Genomic DNA, 21,341 nt, shown 5'->3' with positions numbered 1-21,341 from the left:
CCCGGTCTGTTCCCTCACTCTGTACTCCGTCTCTCGTTTTGGTACTATTGTCTTTTCTGGTTCTGACCTCCTGGCTTGGCTATCGTTACTCCGTTACAATTTGTCCCTATTGTACTGTCTATTGCCCGTTCTGGTTTTCTGATCTATTGCTACGTCCTGACTATCCATTCTGTCTAACCCTTTGGTACTGTATTGCTATCTTGTGCTTTGACCCCGGCTTCATCTGGTTTCTGTCTCTGTCTATGCCCCTTGGTAACATTGTCCTGTAGTTACCTTTCTAGGAGTTTCCCTGCAGTTCCTAGCTCTGTGAAGCTTAGGCCATGCCCCCAGCAGTCACGTGCTTCAGGTCCTGATACTCTGAAGCACGTATCGTCATGGCTGCTGCCCTGCTCCACAGGTATCTTTTGAGCACTGTTTTTGTACTCAGGACACACACACTGACTCAGTGAGCAAGTGCAGTGCGGGGTTCCTGACAGGGAGAAGGCAATGATGGGAGTGATGGGGTGATGGAACAAGCAAAGATGGGGTCATGGAGCAGACAATGATGGGAGTGATGGAGCAGGCAATGATGGGAGCAGGCAATGATGTGAGTGATGGGGAGAAGGCAGTGATGGGGTGATGGAGAAGGCAGTGATGGGAGTGATGGGGAGAAGACAATGATGGGAGTGATGGGGTGATGGAGAAGGCAATGATGGGGTGATGGAGCAGGCAATGATGAGAGTGATGGGGTGATGGAGCAGGCAATGATGGGAGTGATGGGTTGATGGATCAGGCAAGGATGGGGGTGATGGAGCAGGCAATGATGGGAGTGATGGGGAGAAGGCAATGATGGGAGTGATGGGGTGATGGAGCAGGCCATGATAGGAGTTATGGGGAGAAGGCAGTGATGGGGTGATGGTGAAGGCAATGATGGGAGTGATGGGGTGATGGAGCAGGCAATGATGGGAGTGATGGGGTGATGGAGCAGACAATGATGGGAGTGATGGGGAGAAGGCAGTGATGGGGTGAAGGAGAAGGCAATGATGGGAGTGATGGCGAGAAGGCAATGATGGGGGTGATGGGAAGAAGGCAATGATGGGGGTGATGGAGAGGGCAATGATGGGGTGGTGGGGAGAAAAAGAAATGATGGGGTGGTGGGGGAGAATGTAATGATGGTGGTGGTGGAAAGGGCAATAAATGGGTATGGTGGAGGAGGAGGAAATGATGGAGTTGGTGGAATGGGCAATGATGGGAGTGGTGGGGGAGAAAGCAAAGATAGTGGTGGGGAGAAGAAAATGATGGAGGTGGTGAAGAGGGCAATGATGGGGTGGGGGAGAGGACAATAATGGGATGCGAGGGGAGGAGAACAATGAGGGGTGTGGAGGATTGAGATGGGAGGAAGGGGGACTTATAATGGCCTTAGGAACAGGGGGAGGTGGAGGAAGACATTATTATCGCTTATTATGTCTAACACAGTCCCTTAGTATATAGTGTACACACTATGTCTAACAGAGTCCCTTAGTATATAGTGTACTCACTGTGTCTAACACAGTCCCTTAGTATATAGTGTACTCACTAATTCTGTATAACACCATCCCTTATCACGTACCATCCTCTCTAGTTATATATGGTGCTGTCCCTTATTATATAGCTTCCTCTGCTGTTATGTATAGTGCGGTCTCTTACATAGTGTATTCTTGTTAATTTTGTTATTTACAGTGCCCTCTTTTATTACATAGTCCCCTCTCTTTTTAGATATAAAATGACTGCTGATCGAGGAGCCGGTGACCAAATTACCAGTCCATCAGCTCCTCCATTAGAAAGGAAGCTTTCCTTTGCTTCATCAGCCATCATTGCATTATACAGCTAACAAGACAGGACGGTATGTAATAAAAAACAGGGCTCTATATAATTCAATATGTAAGGAACGGTACTGTACATAACAAGAGAGGGCACTGTGTAAGGGACAGCAATATACATAATAAAGGAGACTATGTAATGTATATATATGTATGTGTGGCTATATACACACGCACGTAGCTTTGACGCCATAAAAGGAGGGGGGCCCAGACACATTTCTTGCACAGGGGCCCCAAGCTGTCAGTGTCCGCCCCTGATCCACAGGCTGGAGGATATTACCAGCAGCCGAACATATACTTTACAACTTCCACAGCACCAAACTATCCTCCGCCACCACCGACTCCAGTTCAGAGATCCATCACGCTCCCAAGTTCATCATCCCTGTGTAGGTAATAGCAGGTTCGCAGGATGCAGTGACAAGACGCAAGACTAGTTGAACTTTGAAAAGCAAACTTTTTATAATTTAAAGGGCTATACTAAGCAACCAAAAAGGGATAACAACAGTTGTCCTCGCAGGGACTCAGTACAACCAAACACTATTTGGAAAGAACACGACTAACCCGGCCGAAACCGGTTACTATGGGGCCAAGGTATGGCCATCTACGGGTCCTTATACTCTATAATGTCACTTATCCGTCCTGACATCCCTCGGTGTCTCTGTGGAAGCTGCGTTGCTGATGAAGCTGCTTTGGCGTCTTTAATGAGGCTGCTGTGGCGTCTTTGATGAGGCTGCCTTGGCGTCGCAGCCGCTGGGCCCAGCTGCTGAAGATTTGGAGTAGTCTTCGGGCGCCCCAGTGCCCAGGAGGAGTTGGGGCACAACAGGCCCTGATGGAGTGCTGAGATGAAGTAACCCCCTGTTGTAACAGCGGGGTTGCGCTTGTTAGCGAGTTCAATGGGACTCCTGTCCCCAAGCAGGGTTGTGTCGCAGTGCTCAAGAGTGGCGGTTTACTGGCTGCACGCACAGCCTAGGGCTGTGTACAGAGTGTCTCTGTTGACAAGGAACATGCCCCAACTGCCGACTGCAGCAGGGTGAAGGCGGCTGTGAGCGGTGGTAGACAGGCCGCAACCACGGGCTGACGTAAACCAGCAGCGTCCGTGGGTAGCAGCGGGCAGGCTGCAACCGTGGGCTGAAGGGGGATGGCAGCAGCCAGGAGAGGGAGTGGACAGGCCACGGAGGGCTCGAGCTCAGCGGTAACGGCCGAGGATGACCGGGGGCACATTGTAACCCGGGATTGGGGTGAAGAGACAGTCCCCTGTCGGTAAACTTGGCGCCTCTTTCCTGAGGGCCACTGCGTATCTACCCTCTGCTGCTGGTCTCTTCTCAGAACTGTCAGTGTCCTACCCGCTCTCTCACGCCCCCTCCGTCTCCTGCTTCGTGTCTGACGTATCACCAACTGACTCCTCTGCGCGCTCCTTGCCCCTTTTATACTCGCCCCTCCCCTTGCTGTCCTGTCACGCTCAACAGTCCACTCTCTTCCTCTGTTCCCGGGTAGTTTCCTTAGGAACTCAGATAGCGGTCCCTTTGGTTCTGGCCTGGACACTCTGTGGGGGTCCTCCTCCCTACACCTGCAGCCAGCAGCATCCACCACACTCCCAAGTTTATCATCCCTGCAGCCAGCAGCATCCACCATGCTCCCAAGTTCAGCAGCCCTGCAGCCAGCAGCATCCACCATGCTCCCAAGTTCAGCAGCCCTGCAGCCAGCAGCATCCACCATGCTCCCAAGTTCAGCAGCCCTGCAGCCAGCAGCATCCTCCACGCTCCCAAGTTCAGCACCCCTGCAGCCAGCAGCATCCACCATGCTGCCCATGCTACAGAGGCCACCACTCCCATTCGGCCAAGAAAACAGAGGACAAAGAAACAAATTACCACCAGGATGAAGACCCGGAGGCAAAAAACCCTGCCAAAATGGGACCCACCACCTCTACCCTCACCTAGCATTGTGTCTCTGTTGTCAAATGTATCACTACCTTCCCTTGTGTCTTTCCCTTCCAGTTTGTCTATCCATTCCCATAATTCCATCCATGATCCAATCCTTCAATATGTTGCCCTTTCCCTTGTAACCCCATCCTCATCAATTCTCACAGCTCCACACCCCCAAGGTCCACCCCATATCACCCTCAGATAGACTCCGATCCTAAGCCCAATTATTTTTTGTTAAATAAAATTTGTATTTTCTTTGCAATATCTGTGTTTTCTTTGTCTCTTTAAGCGCCGCTGCCGCAAACACACAAGTGTGAATTATATTGAGGGAAGTTCTAATGGGTGTTTTACTACAGATATTTTATTATTTAATTCTGCAAATATTACAGGTACATTTTAACATTACAGGTACATTTTACTTAGCGGCTTTAACCACTCCGGCTTGCCATGCCACACGTCCATTATCAGAAAAAAGTATGCAGCAAACTTACCTTTCATTTGGGCAACTTCCACTGTAGTTCTCAGAGGATGATATTGGTAATCATGCAATGTAACAGGTTCCTCAGGTTCTAAGTTGGGTCGCTCTTTTGCAAAGATGAAATTGTACATAACAACACACGTTTTCACAACCTCATCAATTGTCTCAATTTTTAGATTTATGGCTGTTCTCAAAATGTGCCATTTAGATACCAGCAAGCCAAAGGCACATTCCACAGTTCTTCGTGCCCTTGTCAGTCGGTAGTTGAAAATCTGTTTGGTGTGATTTAAGTCTCTACTTGAGTAAGGTGTTATGAATGAGTCACCGGAGGAGGAAAAAACAAAAACACAAGCTAAGTCCAAAAAACCGGAGAGGTTGGTAGCTAGCGGATTGCAGACCCCTGATCCTAGTCACCACAACTAACAGTAGCCGTGGGGGTTCCTACGGTGCCCTAGACCCCTCGTCACAGCCGGAAAGCTAAATAAGCCTAAAGAATGAAAGGGGAAATCTAAACTGCCCCAGAGCAGACCCCAAAGCAATAGACAGCCCCCAACATGTATTGTCGGTGAAAAACAGATGAGAACACAAACACAGACAGAAAGACAGGCTGAGCAAACGATGGGGCCCAACTAACTAGATAGGAAAGGACAGAATAGATGCTGGCTGCAATCACGCAAAAAACCCTGCCAAAAATAATGTCCAACACGTCTGATAGAAAAGGCCCTGAAGTCACTAGACTTCAAAATCACTATTTCAGCACTCAGGTATATTCTGGAGACAGAGCAAAGAGATCAACTGATTAGAGACAAAAATGGAGTTCAGTCCGTCCCAACCAGGGCAGGCTGAACACAAACACTAAGCAAACAGACAAAATCTCATGGAAAAATAGCAGAGCAAAAACTTAGCTTTTAGTAGACAGGAACTAAACTGGATGCCAGAGCTCAGAGCAGAAAGGATCACCAGCGACCCTGCAGGGCGTCGGCTGCCTTATATCCACTCAGAAATTCCGGATGTCTAATCACAGTCCACCTGTTCAGATGACATGTTCTACCCATCCAGATCAATTTCACTACCTCCTTTCACCAGCAGAGGGAGTTCATCAGACATCAGAGGTGAAGGAGAACATGAACTCATAACAGTACCTCCCCCTTGAGGAGGGGTCACCGAAACCTCATCCACGCCACCAGGGCGATCAGGATGGGCCCGATGAAAAGCACGAACCAATCTTTCGGCATGAATATCGGATGCAGAGACCCAAGAATTATCCTCCTGGCCATAACCCTTCCATTTAACCAAATACTGGAGTCTCCATCTAGCCAGACAAGAGTCCAGTATCTTCTCAACCTCATATTCCACATTACCTTCAACCAATACAGGGTCAGGAGGTGCCACCACAGGAACTACTGGCTCAACAAACCTCTTTAACAGAGACTTATGAAACACGTTATGGATCTTGAATGTAACAGGAAGAGCCAATCGAAACGAGACTGGATTAAGAATCTCCAAAATCTTGTAAGGTCCAATAAATCTAGGTTTAAACTTTGGAGAAGTCACCTTCATAGCGATATTCTTTGATGACAACCAAACCATATCAGCCACCTTAAACCGGGGACCAATGGTCCTATGCCGGTTGGAAAACCGCTGGGCCTTTTCCTGGGAGAGAGACAACTTATCCACCACTTGGTCCCAGATCTGGTGCATTCTCTCCACCACAGTGTCAACACCTGGGCAGGCAGAAGACTCCACCTGCCCTGAAGAGAATCGAGGATGAAACCCAAAGTTGCAAAAAAAAGGTGACATCAAAGTGGCAGAACCAGCTCTATTATTTAAAGCAAATTCGGCCAAGGGCAAAAATGAAACCCAATCATCCTGATCAGCAGAAATATAACATCTCAAATACGACTCCAAAGTCTGGTTTGTTCTCTCCGTCTGCCCATTGGTCTGAGGGTGAAACGCAGAGGAGAAAGACAACTGAATTCCCAGCTTGGAACAGAAAGTCCTCCAAAATCTAGAAACAAACTGAACTCCTCTGTCAGATACAATGTTCTCAGGAATCCCGTGCAAGCGAACCACCTGTTGCAAAAACAAGGGCACCAAATCTGAGGAAGATGGCAACTTAGGGAGTGGTACAAGATGGACCATCTTAGCGAATCTATCACAAATCACCCAAATAACAATCATTCTCTGAGAGACAGGCATATCAGAGATAAAAATCCATTGAAATATGGGTCCATGGCCTCCTGGGCACCGGCAAAGGCATCAACAACCCACTAGAGCGAGAACAAGGTTTAGACCGGGAGCAAGTCCCACAGGACTGCATAAAATTCCTGACATCACGAGACAAGGCGGGCCACCAAAAAGACCGACTCACCAAATCTCTAGTACCAAAAATACCTGGATGACCAGCCAATGCGGAGCAATGAACTTCAGACATTACTCTCTTCCTCCACTGGTCAGGAACATACAATTTTCCAATGGGACAACGTTCAGGTTTGTCCTCCTCAAACTCTTCCAGAGCACGTCTCAAATCGGGCGAGATGGCAGAAAGAACTACCCCCTCACCTAAGATGGTAGCAGGCTTGGTCACAATAGGAGAATCAGCAAAGAAACTCCTAGAGAGGGCGTCTGCCTTGACATTCTTAGTGCCTGGAAGAAAAGAGACCACAAAATCAAAACGTGTGAAAAACAAGGCCCACCTAGCCTGTCTAGGATTCAAGCGTTTGGCCAACTCCAGGTAAATTAACTTCTTGTGGTCAGTAAGGACCACGACTTGATGTTTAGCTTCTTCCAACCAATGTCTCCACTCCTCAAATGCCCATTTCATGGCTAACAGTTCCCGATTCCCCACATCATAGTTACGTTCGGATGGGGAGAACTTTCGGGAAAAGAAAGCACAGGGATTCATTTTAGATGTTACAGGATCTTTTTGGGACAAAACAGCTCCTGCACCAATCTCAGAAGCGTCCACCTCTACCTGAAACGGGAGTGAGACATCAAGTTGCCGCAAGACCGGAGCAGAAGTGAACCTTCGCTTCAGCTCCTGAAAGGAAGAAACAGCCTCCGGAGACCAATTCAGCACATCAGCACCCTTCTTAGTCAAATCAGTCAATGGTTTGGCAATACCAGAAAAATTAGCTATAAATTTACAATAAAAATTAGCAAAACCCAAAAACTTCTGGAGGGCCTTCAAAGAAGTGGGCTGAACCCAATCATAAATGGCCTGTACCTTGGCAGGGTCCATTTCAATAGTTGACGGAGACAAAATAAATCCCAAAAATGAAATCCTCTGTACCCCAAAAAGGCATTTTGATCCCTTGACATACAGGGAATTCTCCCTCAAAATCCGGAACACAGTCTGAACATGTTCCACATGAGAGTCCCAATCCCTGGAAAAGATCAAAATATCATCCAGATAGATGATCAAAAATTTATCCACAAAGTCTCGGAAAATATCATTCATGAAGCACTGGAAGACAGAACGGGCATTAGTGAGCCCAAAAGGCATCACCAGGTACACAAAATGTCCCTCCGGAGTAGTAAACGCCATCTTCCATTCATCTCCATGCTTAATGCGAATAAGATTATACGCCCCCCTGAGGTCAAGCTTGGTAAACCAGCAAGCACCCTTAACTCTGGAGAATAGATCAGAAATCAGGGGTAACGGATACTGATATTTAACAGTAATTTTGTTGAGGGAACGATAGTCAATACAAGGCCTTAATGAACCTTCTTTCTTGGCCGCAAAAAAAACCCCCAGCACCTAAGGGTGAAGAGGATGGTCTAATATGACCCTTCTCCAACGACTCCTTAATATAGGATTGCATAGCCTTGTGCTCGGGTACAGATAAATTGAAAAGTCGACCCTTGGGAAATTTACACCCAGGGCTCAGCTCAATTGCATAGTCATAACTCCTATGAGGAGGCAAAGACGCAGACTCATTCTCACTAAATACATCATAAAAATCAGCCAAATAGTCAGGAACATCATGCGACTTGGGAGAGGTGGAGAAAACAGGAGCGTCACTAAGGGCACACCGACAACCCCAACTCCCCACAGACAAAGATTTCCAATCCAAAACTGGATTATGGATTTGCAACCAAGGAAACCCCAGAACAATGGTATCATGCAAATTATGCAACACCAAAAATCTGCAATTTTCTTGATGGTCTGGGGCGACCCGCATTACCACCTGGGTCCAAAACTGAGGTTTATTCTTCGCCAAAGCAGTAGCATCAATACCCCTCAAAGGGATAGGCGTCCGCAGAGGTGTCATAGGAAACCCACAACGTTTAGCAAAATCCAAGTCCATCAGGCTCAGAGCTGCTCCCGAATCCACAAAAGCCTTAGCGGAAAATGTGGACAGGGTCAGATCAGAGTAATTGCCAGAAGAAACTTAGGTTGAACACCACCCACAGCAAATGTGTGTGCAAAACGTTTCTCTCGTTTAGGGCAGACAGAAATAATATGAGAGGCATCTCCACAAAAAAAACACAGCTTATTACGCCTTCTGAACTCCTGACGTTGCGCCCTAGACAAAACTCTATCACATTGCATAGGTTCAGACATTTGTTCAACAGGTGGCAACACCTCTCGTGCAGTTTTGCGTTCACGCAAATGCCGATCAACTTGAATGGCTAATGACATAGAATCGTCAAGACCAGAGGGAACAGGAAATCCCACTATAGTATCTTTTACGGTTTCTGACAAACCCTTCCGAAAGAGAGCTGTCAAGGCACCATCATTCCAGGTAGTAAGGACCGCCCACTTTTGGAATTTTTGACAGTACAACTCTGCAGAATCCTGACCCTGGCTCAAGATTTTAGGCGGTTGGTACATATTTGAAAGGCCTCATCCCCAACCACAACAAATGGCATTGGCAGTCCTTCAGTGTTGGGAAGAGGTTGTGGCTGTAGAAAATTGAAATTATTATGCTATAAACGTTGGCCCATGTCAGAGTTTTTGAAAGTCTGAGAGTCATTTCCTCATCCAAATGAGTCAACGTCCACGGCGACAAATCGACATTCAGCATCTGCAATCACCATGAGAACAGTCTAAAAGTATTTTTTGTAATTAAAATACTCTGTTCCACTTCCAGCAGGTTTCATAATCCGAATGTGTTTGCCGTCCACAGCCCCCACACAGTTAGGAAAATCACAAATGTCCTTGAATTTCTCAGCATTTTCAGCCAGAGTTCAATTGTGGGTTGGGGGAGGAATTCTTGATGCAGAACGTCACATAAAGCCCTGCAGGTGTCTCCAACAATCCCAGAAAGGGTGGACACTCCAATCCGGAAATGGAAATGGAGAGATGATAAGGTCTCTCTGCTAGCCAGGAATCTGCCAAACAGAAAATGGAAAAAAATAATTAATACTTTCTCACAATAATACTATGAACATGTGTTTGTTTTTCACAATTACTTGTCTCAGGGTCACCAACAGATGTTCCCCAGCAGGAATTGCTTGCCGGAGTTGTGTTTCATGCCTGGTGATGGATCCTCGGACACGTTGTAGCAAGTCATCAAAACTCCGTTGAGACATCCTCGTGTAGTCAGAAAACAACTGAGGGTTTGCACGCAGGTCGGTGTACAAAGAGTGGTAGACTCCACTGCTCTCTCGGAGTTCAAGGATGGGTTGTTGCCAGTAGCGGTGACGACGTCTTCACAGTCTTTGTCTTCTTTCTTCTTGACAAGCAAAAGCAAAGTCAACAGCCAATTTCAATTGCAAATGCAGATTATCATAGAAGCTCTCCATGTCAAGATCCATCTTGCAGCTCGAAACAGCAGCCAAAGATGAGGATTTCCTCAGTTCAGTGTGTCTTTATATATAGAAATGCCATGAGGCACACCCATTGGGTGTCTGATGTCAAGGAAAAGCTACTGCAAAACATTGGAAATATAGAACGCATGCGCATAAATAACGCAAATGTATATAAAAGCACATGCACACGCAGCTTTTTTGCCATCATGCGTAAGATGATGCGAATACAAAACGCTGCGTTTGCGCATGCGGATGATATGCTGCGGACTCAAACGCAAATGTGAACCTAGCCTTACTTAGTGTTCCGTGCACATGGGAAGTGCCGTTAACCCGAATAACCATGCTAATAAGCTACCACTGATGAGCAAACATGTAGTCGGTTGACGGTTATTAATCAGCTGCCATCGGACAGTGTAAACAGGCCCTATTAAACAGTGGGGATAACTAGATTTTTTGTTTCATTTACGTACTTATTTCTAGATTAATTGTGCCTAAAGGCCCCGTCACCCACAGCGAGATCGCTGATTTTGTGACGCCACAGCGATCTCACCACCGACATCGCTGTGTGTGACACGCATCAGCGACCGCCCTCCCCGCCGGGTATCGCTGATCGTGCAGGAGTGTCCTGGGCCATTTTTTGATCATTGGTCTCCCGCTGGACAGCATGCATCGCTGCGTGTGACAGCGAGAGATCAACGATCAGCGACGCTGGGAGCTGGTATCCAAGGTAAACAGCGGGTATCTAAGAGCCGCGCGGCTCTTAGATACCCGCTGTTTACCTTTGATACCAGCTTGCTCACTGGTCCTGATCGCTGGTGAGTCTGTCTATGTGACAGCTCACCAGCGATCAGCTAACTATGTCCCAGTGATCCCATCCACGTCGGATCGTTGATGGGATCGCTGGGACATTGAAGCGTGTAACAGGGCCCTAAGAAAGCAAACAAGAAAACAAAATTCAAGAACATTTTAATTAAACAGGATTAATTTAGAACTAAGCAGGAAATGTAAACAGAAGCTTAGCCACACTCTGGTACATTGGCAGGTGACTAAGCTTCAATATACCGAGAAAGGCAACTTCTGCCAGATATACATTCCCCTATCAGATCTCCTTCATATACTTGTCTGTAGGAGTGTTATAATAATTATTATAATTATTAGCTATTATTTCGTTTTTCTTTTACTTTTTGGCCTTTTCACAAATACAATTCTTCAGGGTTTTGAATTCTTCTAAAGAATGCATGAATCTCATTTGCTGTGCATAATATGTGTTTTTTTTTTATTAGCGTTCTAAGGTCATTGCTTATTCTTTTGCTATGTGGCTAAGAACTTACAGGGACTACCTGCCTGTTCTGCATGGCACCGATCTCTGCCGGCGCAGAATGGTCATAAACAGTTCCTCCCAGAGATTCTGCTCCTTCATTTGACCTCACATCAACAGAGCAGCTTTCTCTTCTGGACTGATCTGTCGATGGAGCATCACTGTATGTCATGCTGATTGTCAGCTGGCTCCCCGCAATTAGGCAGCAGGGATCTGGCTGTCAATCAGCATGAAATCAACAGAGACTCCCCATCAACAGAGAAGATGCTGCTCTCTCAACGTGATGTCATTGGATGCAGCAGAATCAAAGACAGGAATGATCCATGACCACTCTGAGCTGGCAGAGATCGGCACCGGGCAGAACAGGCAGGTAGTTAGCTTGTAAGTTGTTAGCCCTGTAGCAAAACCTAAGCAAAGTCCCAGGTAACCCCTTTAATGTTATATCAGATGTCCAATTATATCAGAAGTCCAACAGAGAAGTATATGGAGAGAAAATCCAGCAAAAATGCTATACTCCGAGCATGCTGTATTTGAAAAAGTGGCATCTAATGTACAAACCCACATAAATATAGAGAAAACCAAAAACAAAACACAAAACAAATATCCTGGAATAAAAAACTTTTTTTTTTAATTCCAGGATATTTGTTTTGTTTTTGTTTTTCTCTGTGTAAAGGTCTTGTGTTCATATGCAATTACATTTTGCATGCACATTAATTTACTTTTTCTGCTCTACCCAGTTCCACATAAATATAGGTAAATAGACGAGGATTTTTCCTGATTATCCAAAAATTGCCTTTGATGTAAGTTATCAGTGTGGCTTAAAGAGTAACCACTGTTTTAAATATTATTTTATAAATCAATGTTGCATATGAAAGCAAGCAACTTTGTAATATATCTGATCAGCGAAGCCTGCTTGACTGATCTTTCACTCTGAAAACACTAAAATCTGCATCCTGAAGTGGAAGATGACAGTCAGTGCTTTTAAAATTCTACGGAGGAGGAGAGACAGAACTATAGGCAGACACAGACATTCTGCTGAAAGTTCTGAAATGACACTTGTGCATAGTGAAAGCTAATTGAATCTCTGCCTTGCACGCTCACACTGACACTGCAAAAACCCAGCGAACATTCCCAGTGTCACTGTAGGATGGTCTCATCCCTCTCTCCTGTCTGCAGCGATCGCTCGCTGTGCACAGGGTCACACGGTATTGCACGCTACACATAGGCTCAGAGTAAAATCGCTGTGCACAGGGTCACATGGTATCACTTGGTACACACAGGCTCACGCGGAATCACTCGCTACACACAGGTGCACAGGGTCACACAGTATTGCTCGCTGTGCACAGGGTCACACGGTATTGCTCGTTACACACAGGCTCACGCGGTATCGCTCGCTGTGCACAGGGTCACGTGGTATCGCTCGCTGTGCACAGGGTCACACGGTATTGCTCGCTACACACAGGCTCACGCGGTATCGCTCGCTGTGCACAGGGTCACGTGGTATCGCTTGCTACACACAGGCTCACACGGTATCACTCGCTACACACAGGGTGACATGGTGCACAGGGTCACACAGTATCGCTCGCTTTGCACAGGGTCACACAGTACCGCTCGCTGCACACGGTCACACGGTATCACTCGCTACACACGGTCACACAATATTGCTTGCTGTTCACAGTGTCATACACTATCGCTCGCTGTGCACAGGGTCACACGGTATCGCTCGTTTCATATGTTATCACTCGCAGCACACAGGGTCACGTGGTATCGCTCGCTGTGCACAGGGTCACACGGTATCACTCGTTTCATGTTATCACTCGCAGCACACAGGGTCACGCAGTTTTGCTCACAGCAGACAAGAGCACTTGGTATCTCTCGCTGCACACATGGTCACGCGGTATCGCTCGCTGTGCACAGGGTCATGTGTTATCGCTCGCTGTGCACAGGGTCACACAGTATTGCTCGCTACACACAGGCTCACGCGGTATCGCTCGCTGCACACATGGTCACGTGGTATCGCTCGCTGTGCACAGGGTGACACAGTATTGCTCGCTACACACAGGTTCACGCGGTATCGCTCGCTGTGCACAGGGTCACGTGGTATCGCTTGCTACACACAGGCTCACACGGTATCACTCGCTACACACAGGGTCACATGGTGCACAGGGTCACACAGTATCGCTTGCTTTGCACAGGGTCACACAGTATCGCTTGCTTTGCACAGGGTCACACAGTATCGCTCACTGCACACAGGGTCACGCAGTATCTCTCGCTGCATACAGGGTCACACGGTATCACTCGCTACACACGGTCACACAATATTGCTTGCTGTTCACAGTGTCATACACTATCGCTCGCTGTGCACAGGGTCACATGGTATCGCTCGCTGCACACAGGTTCACACGGTGTGGGCTGGCTGGGAACAATGCTTTTGTGTGCTCTTCCCATGCACACAGAAGTTCCATCAGTAATAGATCGCTCTGTGAGCATAAAATATCAATGTTCTCGGCAGCACAAGGCTATTTACATAGGACAGTGTGCTGCTAACAATGGCTTTATAAGTTACCTTAGAAATTCTTTCACTGAACAAATGGGCATTTTCCTTGTTCGATGATTGACAGCCGGATTACACTGACTAATTATTGGGAAATGAGTGTTGCTAGGAACGTTCGTTCATGATAACTGGCCAGTGTAATCTGACGTATTTTTCACATGTTCTAAAAGAGACAGACAGAAATCCTGCTGTAAACGAGGTTGACCACATTTCTGATCAGTTTCACTTTTGGCTGGTAACCCAATGAAACTGGCAGTGGGGGGAGGCTTCTGCTGCAGCCAGAGCAACTATATGTACTCTGGCATTAAACCCAACTAATTAACGTCCAAACCTAACTTACCTAAACCCTAACACTACTCATAACGGAAAGGTTGGACAAGGATAAGAAGTTTCATGCCTCTGACCTTCTCAACAGATTGGACAGGAGTGAGGTGATCAGTAGCAGTTATGGCTTTTTCTCCTCTCATCATGAAGCTTAATCTCTAGGTCTGGCAGTCATCTTATGACAGTGACCAGTCATAGCGATCAGTGAGCAAACAGCTGTGATTGGCCCCGCAGAATAACTGACCAGGACATTTATTTTCATTATATATCATTAAAGGGTTATATCTGCCATGTGGCTAGTGCTAATTTTTTATGGCCTTTGCTCAAGGGATTCCCTGGAGGAAATGTCTTTCAGCCATTCAGCATAATTACCCTATAAGGAATTATCCCTTGTAAAGAACAGATAAATTATCACTAAATAAAAAGGACCATATCTCTGGAACCATATAATGGCTTTTTAAAAAAAATACTAAGAGGAGAAGTGGGATTTAAAGAAGAGCAAAAACCATCCACTTTTGACTTGGCAAATTCTTTAGTCTTTGGAATGCAACTTATGAACCTGGATGATCAGGATGAACAATACTGGCAACTGCACTGATACATAAGAATCTATTATAGTTTTGCTGACAGGTAAAAGTCTATATATAACCTATATACAGTTCCATATCCTATTTTTTGCATTCACATAAAAACATGAAATAAATGGTACGTGACAAAATTAAAACTGGTATAAAAATAGTAAAACAGGCGCTTATAACCGGACAACCATGTCTGCTTCTGTTAAAACGGAACACCACAAAAAAAAAACCCTGTGAAAGTAGATAAATCATAAAACTTGTATCAGAGGTGTAATAGTAATATAACAAGCTGACCGCCTATTGCTGCACATGACGGGCAGCGAATTCCATCATCCAAATGTAAGCGATGCAACCGGTCATCAATTGCTGATGCCGTCGTAGGGTCGTAGACTCCACTTCATACCATCCTGTATTTAGGGTCTTATTTTCCTCGCATTTTCAGCAATTACACTGATAATTACCTGTGTCGCTGGAGCCGATGTGTACAGATGTGAAGATGGGGATGTGTGCAGGGTCTTGGGTATGCCGAAGTTTTGTATCTTTCTGTTATGGGAGTGTCTGCTGTGAGTACTACACCATTAGACTTTACATTCCTGTGGACTTGGTTTTTGGATCTGAGTCATTAACATTTGGTTATGTAAGCCGTACACAACAAATCTGTGCTTCAGCGAGGACTTGGGTGACGTCCAGCGCTTACTTAACAGGCACATGATGTTGTGGATGTAACAGTGGCTCTTACTAGAAATGGGGAAAAATCTGGATACAATCAAAGATAATTAACACTAATGGTCTAAGAGTACCGTTACACTTAGCGATGCACCAGCGATCCCGACAACGATATGAATCGCTGGTGCATCGCTAAGTGCTCGCTAGTGAGCTGCCACACAGGCAGATCTCACCAGCGACATCGCAGGGGTCGGGGGTCGCTACTTACCTGTCAGACGAGGCGATCCTGACGTCCGCCCGCGTCCACGCGTCGCTCGTCGGCGCCACGGGAAGTCCAGCAGGAAGCGCCTGACGAGAAATGGTCCAGGACGTTCTCGCGCGACCAGCGATGAGCAGCGGGGGAGCCGGTCGGAGGTAAGTATCAGACACAAAATCGGTGACGTTACAGAGATATTGCTAGCGATATCGCTATGAGTAACGGGGGCTTAAAACACCCAACTGCTCACTTATCCTGGAACAACAGTAGATCTATAGTTTGAACAATATGACGGGAAAGCCCTTTAGTCATGTTCTATGTGTCAAACAGATAACAATATACGGCCTGATTCATCAAGCATTTTCCCTAGAATACTGGCAAAAAAACTGCTTGAACTGTTGAAAAATAAAGTTGACCCAAAATTTTGCCGTTTTTGGTGTTTTTAAGCCAGTCCTGGCCAGGTAACTTTTTCTAAACATGGTAGCCGAATTTACCAGGTCACAATATGAATGCACTGAAGGATACAGCACCTCCCATGATATTGGTGTAGGCAAATTACCGATGAAACAACCACAGACACACATTAGAGGAAAATGTGTGTAGATGGGTAGGTAGCTGGCTTAGTGATAGAAAACAAAGAGTGGTTATCAATGGGGCATACTCAGATTGGGCCAGGGTTACTAGTGGGGTACCACAGGGTTCTGTATTGGGCCCCCTACTATTTAATATATTCATTAATGATCTAGTGGATGGCTTACACAGTAAAATATCAGTATTTGCAGATGATACAAAACTATGTAAGGTTATTAACACAAAGGAGGACAGTTTGCAACTACAGACAGCTTTGAGTAAATTGGAGAATTGGGCTGAAAAATGGCAAATGAGGTTTAACACAGATAAGTGTAAGGTTATGCACATGGGAAGGAGAAACAAATGCTATAATTACTTACTAAATGGGAAACTGCTGGGGAAATCAGACATGGAAAAAGACTTAGGCATCTTAGTCAATAAGAAGCTAAATTGGAGTGCCCAGTGTCAGGCAGCTGCCACCAAAGCAAATAGGGCCATGGGATGCATTAGAAGAGGTCTGGGGACACGAGATGAAAACATAATTCTCCCTCTGTACAAATCACTCGTCAGACCACACTTGGAGTATTGTGTGCAATTTTGGACGCCGGTGCTCAAGAAAGACATTACTGAACTTGAAAGGGTTCAAAGGCGGGCTACTAAAATGATAAATGTAGTTGGTTCACTACAATACCCAGAAAGGTTATCAAAATTAGGTCTATTTACTCTAGAAAAGAGAAGACTTAGGGGAGACTTAACATATATGTACAAGTATATCAGAGGGCAATACAGAGATCTCTCCAATGAACTGTTTGTACCAAGGACTGTGACAAGAACAAGGGGGCATTCTCTTTGTTTGGAGGAAAGACAATTTCTGCACCAGCATAGAAGAGGGTTCTTCACGGTAAGAGCAGTGAGGCTCTGGAATTCTCTTCCTGAGGAAGTGGTGATGGCCAACTCACTGAATGAATTTAAGAAAGGAATGGATGCTTTTCTTGTGAGTAACAATATAGAAGGTTACGAATAACAGAATATTATAGGTAGATGGTTGACCCAGCTTAGGGGAAGGAATTTTTTTCCCTATGGAGAAAATTGGCTTCTACTCTGTGGGTTTCTTGCCTTCCCCAGGATCAACAATGCAGAACAGCTGCACTAAAAATAGGCTGAACTAGATGGACATAAGGTCTTCCTTCAGCCTTCAAAACTATGTTACTATGTTACACCTAGCCTAGTATTAAAAATGCACTCAGATAAGGCTTTTATAAGACACCAGTCACACAGCTAAGTGTAGTCCACAGTTTCCGACTTACAGCCTATTAGTGACGCCCATACTATTAGAACAGACAGGCTGCCCAGCACTATATAAGTGCACCCCACAAGTGCAGACTCCCCATTTCCCCAAAGCAACACTAAATGGACGGTCTGCATCCTTCAAAAGATGGATAAACTGCATGAGGTATTGGTTGATATTTTGGCCAAGACATGCAAGCCTGCAACTCACGTCAAAGGTACTCATGGTTTTTCGAGTTGTTACTAAACACTTTACCTTTATCATGGGGGTCTGCTGCATTCTGCAGTGCATTAACATTATGACATGGTGTCGGTAAACACGACTACCTTTTGTGTTGTCCTATCATAGCTTATAAATGTCTAATAGGGTTCTGACTCTCAGTTTCCATAGTCTCCAGTGTGAAAGGAGCAGTAGTGTACATGAGTGACCACTGATGCTATCATACACAGTAAAGTAGGCGCACTGGGGCTCTATACACAAAGTCGACTTTGGTAACTATGTTCTTATGGTCGTTAGGATCTCTATCAGTCCGTTCTTCTGTAATCACACATGTATCACAATAGGTGATACACTTTTTCATCTGTCATTGTGTACCTTGAACATTAAAATCAAACAGGGAATAGTTAGAGGTTTTAAATAGTTACATAGGTTGAAAAAAGACTTCGGTCCATCAAGTTCTCCCTTTCTCCACCAATAATGCATTTTTCACCACTAAATTATCTATAACCCACAATGTTATGTGTACTGAACAAACCATTCAGACCATTTTTAAAAGCTGTTATAGTGTCTGCCATTACTACCTCTTGTGGTTGGCATTCCACATTCTGACCGCTCTAACTGTAAGGAACCCTTTCCTGTTTATCTGCCAGAATCGCCTTTCTTCCACCCTTAATGAGAGCTCCCTGGTCCTTAGTATGGCCCTTGGAAGGAATAAGACATGCGCCAGTCTTCTGTACTGACCACACATATAGTTATACATATAAATGAGATGTCCTCTGAGACGTCTTTTTTCTAAGCTAAACAAGCCCAACTTTTCCAACCTCCCATCATATGGGGGCCTTCCGTGATGACACAGCACGTTATCATGATTAACCAGACGTCTATTTTCAGTAAGGCAGGAGGAGTAGACTGTTATCTATATGTTGATTTCTGCATTTATTTGTTCTTCAGTTGGCGAATCATACATTGTTGTCATATACGTCTTAAACATTACCTTTTGATAATTTGTCTCTTACATCAGCTCCCACAATTTATTGTCTGCTATATTTGCAAGACAGTGATGCAGGGTCATTGAAAAATGGATGCTTCCTTAACCCCTTCATGACCGGAGCTTTTTTTGATTTTTCGTTTTTGTTTTTCGCTCCCCTCCTTCCCAGAGCCATAACTTTTTTATTTTTCCATCAATTTGGCCATGTGAGGGCTTATTTTTTTGTGGAACGCTTTGTACTTTTGAACGACATCATTGGTTTTAGCATGTCATGTACTCGAAAACAGGAAAAAAATTCCAAGTGCGGTGAAATTGCGAAAAAAAATGCAATCCCACACTCAATTTTTGCTTGGCTTTTTTGCTAGGTTCAATAAATGCAAAAACTGACCTGATATTATGATTCTCCAGGTCATTACGAGTTCATAGACACCAAACATCTCTATGTTCTCTTTTATCTAAGTGGTGAAAAAAAATTCCAAAGTTTGCTATAAAAAAAAAATTGTGCCATTTTCCGATACCCGTAGCGTCTCCATTTTTCGTGATCTCGGGTTGGGTGGGGGCACATTTTTTGTGTGCCGAGCTGACATTTTTAATGATACCATTTTAGTGCAGATATGATCTTTTGATCGCCTGTTATTGCATTTTAATACAATGTCGCGGCAACAAAAAAAAACGTAATTCTGGTATTTTAACTTTTTTTCTCACTACGCCATTTAGCGGTCAGGTTAATTCCTTTTTTATTGATGGATCAGGCGATTCTGAACTCGGCGATACCAAATATGTGTATGTTTGATTTTTTTATTGTTTTATTTTGAATGGGGCGAAAGGGGGGTGATTTGAACTTTTATATTTCTTTTTCTATATTTTTAAAAACTTTTACTTTTTGCATGCTTCAATAGTCTCCATGGGAGCCTAGAAGCTGCCAAAACTCGATCGGCTCAGCTACATACAGGCGATGATCAGTTCACCTATCTGTAGCTGAATTACACACTTGCTATGAGTACATACCACTGGGCGGCACTCACAGCAAGCCAGAAGTGACAAACATAGAGGTCTCCAGGAGATCTCTGGTTGTCATATCAACCCACCAGTAACCCGCGATCAAGTGTCAGCAGCATTTAACGGGTTAATAGCTGCAGGTGGATCGCGATACCATCCGCAGCTGTTTCGGGCTCATTCAATACAGCTGCCATGTGCCCGGAGCCCACATTAAATTGAGGGGTCTAACATCGACATACTATTACACCCGATGTCGGAAAGGGGTTATGGGGCTGATACTATCTGGTTTTTGGGGGGGGGGGTTTGTATTGATGTATTTATAAATTTTTTGGAGATTTATCTTAATGTCGCTAGCAAATTGTTTCTCTGTAGATAACTTTGATTTCTTTTTTTACATTTCTTATTGAAATCTCTATACTCCTGAAATACTATTTCTGTATTCGTGGCCTTCAAGATTTTGAATGATGTTTTGTATGTATAACAGAAGAAACTGATAATTTACTTGAAGGGTTTGTCCACTTTTGACCATTACCTAATTTTTATAGGATTCTCTCGAGAATAAGCTTATTACAAATTCTGACACCTCCAGGGACCAAAAGTAATCTAGGGGGAAATCTAGCAGTAAGTGTTGTATTTATCTGCAACACTAGAAAGGAAATTTAGAATAACATAGTACCTAACCAAATAAATGTGTTTTTAGTGTAATAAAGGGCTGGATAGGTGACCCTGAAAGAGAAGTGTTTTTTATACTCACTCTCCCTGTTAAGTGATGACTTCTATGCTGTGATTGTTGTGATTTCAGTTTGTTTCTCAATAGACTGGTACATATTAGGGGTGACATTAAAGATGAAAAAAGTGCTGAAATAATTTTTATTGTTATGACATTTTAAATGACAAAAACCTAGCATTATAATTGGGGGAGAAGACTTTTTCTTTCCACTCTATATAATTAATCTCATAGCAAGCACTTGTTCTACCAATTGTAATATTCCTCAAAGTCAATTGCCTAGACCTTGAGATTAGTTCATTGGACTGAGCTTCCATCTCATCTTCTGTAAATTGGATGGGGTAGATAGGGCATTGATTTAGCAGATATATTAGAATGAGTACAAAGCCAACAGTCTGTAATATCAGTCAACACAACTACAGCCTGATGGTGTTTTATGAAGTAATTATTATTCATAGTATCCTGGAGATACTTGTGTATAGCCTCAATTGTGATCAGAACTAATATTAAACACTTTTCTGAAACGCATACCAATATTGACCTACAAAGCCATCCATAATCTCCAAACTGTGCCCAATATCTTCCAGCATGTAAACTCTGCTCCTCCCAAGATATTCTCTCCTCCACATTTATAAATTCCTCAATCGCCTCCAAGCCTTCTGAATATCCCACATCCTTTGTAATTCTGTGGCCCAACACGTCCGATTACCCACCACATACGGAACTTTCAAACGAAACTTGGAAATACATCTCTTCAAGAAAGCCTACAGCCTGCAATAACTCTGCTGCCACAACTCCCCAACCTACTGTTTTCTTCCCCATTACCCTGAAGACTATAAGCCCACAAGGGCACGACCCT

The 21,341-nt window shown here is 44.7% G+C and overlaps 1 protein-coding gene across 1 annotated transcript in view; it reads right to left on the bottom strand.

The window, feature by feature from the left end:
• The window catches only part of LOC141088556 (extracellular superoxide dismutase [Cu-Zn]-like), a 49,925-nt gene extending 34,551 nt beyond the window's left edge, over window positions 1-15,374 (bottom strand). The window contains exon 1 of the mRNA XM_073574681.1: window positions 15,231-15,374. The gene's annotated coding sequence lies outside the window, so the exon portion shown is untranslated. The remainder of the gene's footprint in view (window positions 1-15,230) is intronic.
• Window positions 15,375-21,341: the final 5,967 nt, after the last annotated feature.

This window comes from Dendrobates tinctorius, unplaced genomic scaffold, assembly GCF_039654945.1.
Source record: "Dendrobates tinctorius isolate UK_male_01 unplaced genomic scaffold, ASM3965494v1 ptg000039l, whole genome shotgun sequence".
NCBI classification, from domain to species: Eukaryota; Metazoa; Chordata; class Amphibia; order Anura; family Dendrobatidae; genus Dendrobates; species Dendrobates tinctorius.
This window is presented reverse-complemented; position numbering and strand designations above follow the sequence as displayed.